This window comes from Xenopus laevis, chromosome 6L, assembly GCF_017654675.1.
Source record: "Xenopus laevis strain J_2021 chromosome 6L, Xenopus_laevis_v10.1, whole genome shotgun sequence".
Taxonomy (NCBI): domain Eukaryota; kingdom Metazoa; phylum Chordata; class Amphibia; order Anura; family Pipidae; genus Xenopus; species Xenopus laevis.
This window is the reverse complement of record NC_054381.1, coordinates 30,572,058-30,579,325: the sequence shown is the minus strand read 5'-3', so window position 1 is coordinate 30,579,325 and position 7,268 is coordinate 30,572,058.

The window sequence follows — 7,268 nt, the reverse complement described above, 5'->3', positions numbered from 1 at the left end:
ATTTGACAGGTTTTAGGTGGCGAATAGTCAAATTTGAGTTCTTTTAGGGGACAAAGTATGATAAATCTCGAAAAATCTAATTGGGATTTTTAAAAAAACTTGAATAACTCCCTTGTCGAATTTGATAATTTTGACAAAAAAAAAGAAGAAAATTTGAATTTCGAATTTTCAATTGACACCCTTGATAAATCTGCCCCTTAGCATTTGGTGCTTTTTTAAAAAAATCTTTTTCATGTTTTTTATAAAACGCTGCATTTTTATTTAAAGCTGAAGTGAGTTCTTAGGTTTTTCTTCTTTGAAATTCTTCTTTTCCATTATGAAGATGTTGATCACAAGTCAATTGGATATTTACAATTTATTTAATACAGCGAAAAAGATATCAGTATATCTGTGAAATTTTGCTTTACTGTGTGCAGACCTTTCTTTCTTGGTAACTAATAGGCTTGGGGCTGAAGCCAGCTAACTGGTGCACTCCAATTACATTTCAAGTGGCAAGAACTGGAGATGAGCAAAAAAAAAATGCTTTCAAGAAAATGAAGTCCTTATCCTTAAAAAACCCAATAACTTGAAAGAAGCAGAAGTGCGGAACACTTGGAGAAAATCAAGCCTAGGAAGCTGCATCCATAAAGTAATCTCCTTTATTGTAGCAGTTTAAATTACAAAGCAACCAAGGCTGAAGGACACACCAGCCTTATGAGTTTGCTGCAGAGGACTCTTGAACACAGACACCTGATGGCTCCTGTTAGCAGGCAAGAACATAGAATGAATCCATGGGCAATCAGAACACCATACTTACCTTGCCATCCAGTTTGAGAAGCAACAAAATGTATTTTCCAAACTATAATTTAAGTACCTAATCCCAACAATGACAGCACATGATTCGTAGGCCATAAAAAAAATTATAACAAATTACCTTTTAAAAAAAAAGTGTACATTTTTGGGTTTAGGGATAAAATTGCAAACTGGTTACATTTACATCATTTACATACATCTCATATTTTCAGTGATGACTAATATTCTATAATTGCAACATTGGTACTTCTAATAAGTACTGTAAAACATGTTTATTCATTCAATATATATTTGCCCCTGAAAGTCTAGCTAGACTAAATCCTGGGCACTCTCTGTGGTTCCTATATCCCGTGTTTCTTTTTATTCTTGTGCCATTTTTTTGGCCCTGCTTATGTCCAGCCTGAATATCTTTTAGGTAGCGCTAACAACTAATATATCATGACTTGCGTGACCTTTAGCGGATACACCTGTGTCAGTTAATACATTCAAGCCATTTTTGCACGTATTTATAAATTATAAGCTTTGCAAACCTGATGTGACTCGTCCAACAGATGAAAAAGTAATGGTGTAATATACAAAAAAAAAACAAAAAACAAGGGGTGCAAACGTTTTCCTGAAAAACTCTGTTTTGGGTCTGGCTGTACTCAACACCATGCTCCACATTAAACATCCACTGCAAGTGTAGCTTTGGTTGATGCTTGCCATAGGGCTGGAACGGCTCCCTAATTTACTAGAGACATGCAGGAGCCGAAGAGGCGATGACTATGTTCCTCCCCCCTCCCTCCTATAATGAATATAGTGATGCAAAATGCAGGCATTGCTCTCTTAATTGGGTACTCCAAAACATACCTGAGGCAATTCTTCTTCAGTGTGGGGAGCAAATTGAAAAGAGCATGGTGGATTGCACCTGTTTTTTGCACTTTGCACCTTGTCCCAGAACTGTGGGGTTCTTTCCATCTGAGTGCTCTGCTACCTTATAGTTTCATTTCCCCACAGATCCTGTGGGCTGCCCTGAGCCAGTGCATTTCTTACAAAAGAGGTGTAAAAAACATGCTTTTTTATATTTGCTTTGCTTTTTATATCTGACTTTGCTTGTCCTTTAAACACAAGTCCAGCACTGATGATAGTTTCCTAGAATCCTCAAACAGATCAGCCTGCTGGAAATTCATTTGGTATTCCTCATTTTGGCCTTTGAGAAATCAGCTCTATAATAACACATGCTTTAACGTTTACAGAATGGAAAGGAAAGAGCCTCAGGGACACAAGGAAATGCAAACCATTTGTTAAACTAAATCTGTGCGGAAAGAATTGTTTTTTTCTTGTTATAAAACTATTCATTAAATATGATAACAGGAAACGTGGCAGACCCCGATAGCTGGACAACTAGTCTGACATTTAAAACATGACAAACATTATACAGATCCTGGGAATAAATAAATATTGGCCTATCATGTTTGGACACCATTTGTTTTCCGTTTGATAATGTTTTTTTTTTTTTTTTGCTATGATCCAGCGCTATTAAGCAAATCCTGCTAGGGACTGTCCTTTTTAAAGGAACAGTTAAAGGAGAACTAAAGCATAACTAAAGAAGTGGGCTAGAAATGTTGTACATTATGTTCTGAACTTCTGTACCAGACCAAGGCAACCACAGCCATTTAGCAGTAAATATCTGTGTCTCCAAAGATGCCCCAGTAGCTCCCCATCTTCTTTTCTGCGGATTCACTGCACATACTCTGTGCTGCTGTCACTTACTGAGCTTAGGGACCCACTCACAATATACAGTACACATAGAATAGAAATGTCACAATATAAGGATGATTAGTAATTAATACAGATAATTACCAAATGGCAGCACAGAAACCAGTGCAACTAACATGAGCATTTAATAATCAGCCTTGTAGCATCAGCTTATATTACAGACCAACCTCATTTTCTGCTGGATAATTAGTGACGACCCCTAAGCTTAGCTTCTCAACAGCTGCTCAGAGCCCACTGAGCATGTGAGTGTCACAGACACATTCCAAGATGGTGACCCCCCCCTGTGACAAGTCTGAAGTCCTGGATCATTGCTGCTATTGACAAGCTGAAACTTTAGGCTGGTGCAATGAGTTCAGTATATAAAAGATGCCATTTTTAGCTCTATTAATTTTTAGGGCTTAGTTATCCTTTAAGGGCTAATCTACAAACTGCTGAACTGCAATATAATCCGCATGCATACATATACCAGTAGCATTACTTCTGTACATATTCATTGGTACTGAGAATAAAAGCCTATTCTGCCCATATTTCCACTCATGTTAAGTCGTTGTTCTCTCAAAGCCCCACGTTGAGCACCAAATGTAGCACAATTCCAAGTCCTTAATGTTCCAAACTCACCAGCGAAAACAAATTGCTGAACACAGCAGTCGTGCTTTTTGAAGTATTTTCCATAGTGTGTCTGTCACAGATGTTCCAGGCTTTGGAAGCAAGAATATGTTTCCCGAAAATGTATGAAAGACAAGTTATTCAACTGTGTATCATGATTTTTGCTGGAATGTGATCAAATTTTTTCTTGCCTGGTTATTGATATAACCACATTTAGATAGGTAAAAACATGTATGGGACCTGCTATTCAGAATGCACAGCGCCTGGGAATTTCTGTATAAGGGATCATTCTTTAATTTGGATCTCCATACCATAAGTCTAGTTTAAAATGTAAATATTAATAATTGCTTTTCCTCCAATAAGGATTAATTATATCTTAGTTGGGATTAAGTATAGGGTACTGTTTTATTATCACAAAGAAAAAGGAAATTGTTTTTAAAAATTAGAATTATTTGATTAAAACAGAGTGTATGGGAGATGGCCTTCCTGTAATTCGGAGTTTTCTGGATAACAGGTTTCCATATATAGATTCCATACCTGTAACATGTTTTTTTATTTAATATACTTATTTTCACTCAGTGGCTTACTTGACGATAACAGTTAATTATTTACAGCCCATGATAATCTTTTGACTAATGGAGTCTCTTAAAGGAGAAGGAAAGCTACTGAAACAGTTTATTGCCAATTGATTAGCCACAATAGTACAAGCTATAACACTATATTTATTCTGTAGAATGGTTTACCATACCTGAGTAACCAGCTCTTAATGTGTTCTCTGTTTGTTTAGGATAGCAACTGCCATATTGGCTTGGTGTGACATCACTTCCTGCCTGAGTCTCTCCCTGCTCACTCATAGCTCTGGGCTCAGATTACAGCAGGGAGGGGAGGAGGGAGGCGGAGAGGAGCAAACTGAGAATGCTCAAGCCCTAGCCCTGGAGGTTTAAGCTGAAAACAGGAAGTCTGATACAGAAGCCCATGAGTACATAATAGAAGGAAAGAAATGTGGTGTTTCTTTTGACAGAGGACTCAGAGCAGCATTACTTTGAGGGTTTACTGGTGTATTTATATAGACCTTTCTGATAATGCTTACTTCATTTTAGCCTTTCCTTCTCCTTTAAGATGGCCATAGACGCAAAGATCCGACCGCATGAATCATCGTATGATCAGACTTTCCCATCTCCCAACCTGCCACTAACCATTCAGCTCAAATAAAGTACAAAAGAACAGATGAGCCGATGTTCTGCCCCTGACAGCAATCGTACGAAAGTTATGTCCGACCAAAGCTAGTGACAGTCTACACGCAGACTACTGATCTCCGCCGGACGAAAAATGTCGTGACTCTCCACACACAGTCCAAAAATCATATGAATCCTCGATTCGTAAGATCAGATCTTTGCGTCTATGGCCAGCTTTATGTTCTGTGCTGAGAAAATAAAAACTTATCTGTCACATTTAGAGGCAGATTTATCAAGGGTTGAATTGGGTATTGGGAGTTTTTTTGAACTCCCATAACTGTAAAATTTGAATAAAAAAAAGACCAATCAAAATGATTTAAAGAAATCAAAGTTTTTAACTTTGGGTGAATAGGCTGAATAGGTGAATCGTTTGAATCAAAGTTTTAGCGCATTCAATCAAATTCGTATTGAAGGATTTGCCCAAAAAAAACTTAGATTTTTCCACCAAATTACTTCAAATAGGTTCTAGGAGGTCTCCCTTAGGCTAAAATAGCAATTCGGAGTCGAAGTTTTAAAGAGACAGTACATAATAAATTTCGATATTCGAAAAGTCACATTTTTTCGAATTTTGACCTATCCGATAGTCGAAGTACACAAAGATAGCTTGAAATCTGCCGCATAATGTAAAAAAAATATTCTATTTATCATTCTAATTGTATCCGACATTTAAATTCCAGCACTGTGCCACATAATAGCCTAAGAAAAGGAAATGTAAAATGAATGTGAAAGAAAAGCAAAATTGGGATTTTACTAAAAGAAAAAAACCTTTTTTCTCCCCCTTGCCTTTATATAATGAACGTTTGTAAGAAAGAAATCTGCAAATTGGGATCCCTGCTGACTTTTCTGGTATTTGAATTTGCAAAATGTGTTCTCTGAATGGATGAGAAACTTTGCATTTTTAAGCTGCCAAGTGCGAATCCGTGCAAAATGAGCAGATGTTTTATGTTTCATTTGGTAGCATCTGAAACCGCTGGTGGCATCACGGTTCTTTCATAACGTTTGAATGTAATGCATTCTGTCAGTCTTAAAATAAATGACATTTGTAAAGCTTTTTTTCCGATGCATTTATCACACAGAAATTTTAGCTTTATAATGTGTATATATAGCTTTGCGGTACACACCAGCAGTATCATTGTGGTTGTTCTTTCCAGTATTAAGTGCTATTATGTTTCCCAAGAGGAGGTACGGATGCCCTACAGTGACGCCTATTAAAGGTTAAACTTGTTGCATTTGGAAAGAATAAAAAAAAAAAAAAAGTATTTAGTGGTAAAAGGATACAATTGTATTGTCAAGTTTCTTTTATTTGTAACAAAGTAGGAATAAAGTAGGAATACAATATTTTGTGAGCACTAGAAATCAGACCTAAAGGGGCCGATTCACTAACTTTGAGTGAAGGTTTCGAAGGTAAAAAACTTCGAATTTCGAAAGTTTTTTTTGGGCTACTTCGACCATCGAATGGGCTACTTCGACCTTCGACTACGTCTTTGAATCGAAGGATTTGTAGTAAAAATCGTTCGACTATTCGACCATTTGATAGTCGAAGTACCGTCTCTTTAAAAAAAACTTCGACCCCCTAGTTCACCATCTAAAAGCTACCGAAGTCAATGTTAGCCCATGGGGAAGGTCCCCATAGGCTTGCCTAACTTTTTTTGATCGAAGGATATTCCTTCGATCGTTGGATTAAAATCCTTCGAATCGTTAGATTCAAAGGATTTTATCGTTCGATCGAAGGAATTATCCTTCGATCTTTCGATTTAACTATCTGCGCTAAATCCTTTGACTTCGATATTCGAAGTTGAAGGATTTTAATTCCTAGTCGAATATCGAGGGTTAATCGGCCCCAAAATGTTATAAACTTTATAATACACAAAAGCCATGAATATCTAGTAAATTATGTCCTTATAAACGGTGAGTTCTGATGTCATCAGTTATAAACGGTGAGTTCTGATGTCATTTCTGTCACATGATGTGTGTATTATAATAAATAAAGTACTCCCAGTTGTAAAATATGAAGATATTAGAAGTAACATCGGAGTTCCATTGTCGTGAAACTCCTCTGTAACTTATAATATCCTTATATTTTACAAGAGGGGGTACTTTATTCACTATATAATGACCAACAGAATGAGATAACAATTGTAATGTTATTTCTTATTTCTCTATGTGACACTTCCTGTACCTCTCCCCTTGTCATCAGTCCTAGCTCAGTCAACAAAAACAATTATTCAGATACAGGTATGGGATCCATTATCCGGAAATGCGATATCCGGAAAGCTCTGAATTACGGAAAGACCATTTCCCATAAACTCCATGTTATTCAAATAATCCAATTTTTTTTAAATGTTTTCCTTTTTTTCTGTGAGAATGAAACAGTACCTAATGCTTAATCCAAACTTAGAAAAATGAATCCTTATGGGAAGCAAAACCAGCCTTGGGTTTTGCTTTCCATAAGTATTCATTTTTCTATGTTTGGATTGCATTGGGTTTATTTCATGTCTACATGATTTTCTAGTAGGCATGAGGATCCAATTAATGGGAAAGTCCATTATCTATAAAAAAAAAAACCCAGGTTCCAAACCTCAGATTTATCTAGTTGGGTTTTTTGGGGTAAAAAAAACAAGATTTTTTGAGATTTATTAAACCCCGTTGCTGCAAAACCTCCAAAACTGAAAATCTGCCATCTCCCATAAGTCAATGGGAAATGCCCCTATCTCAATTGGAAGTTATCATGGTTTGTGATGGATGTAGCCCATTAATCCGATATTTTAGGGGTTTTCAGGCAAAAAATCGGGTGAATTAGGAAAAAAGTCTGGAAAAATCGCGTGATTTGGTTTTTTGCTCATTTTTTTTAGGTGTTTCTCTGATCTGATTTATTTG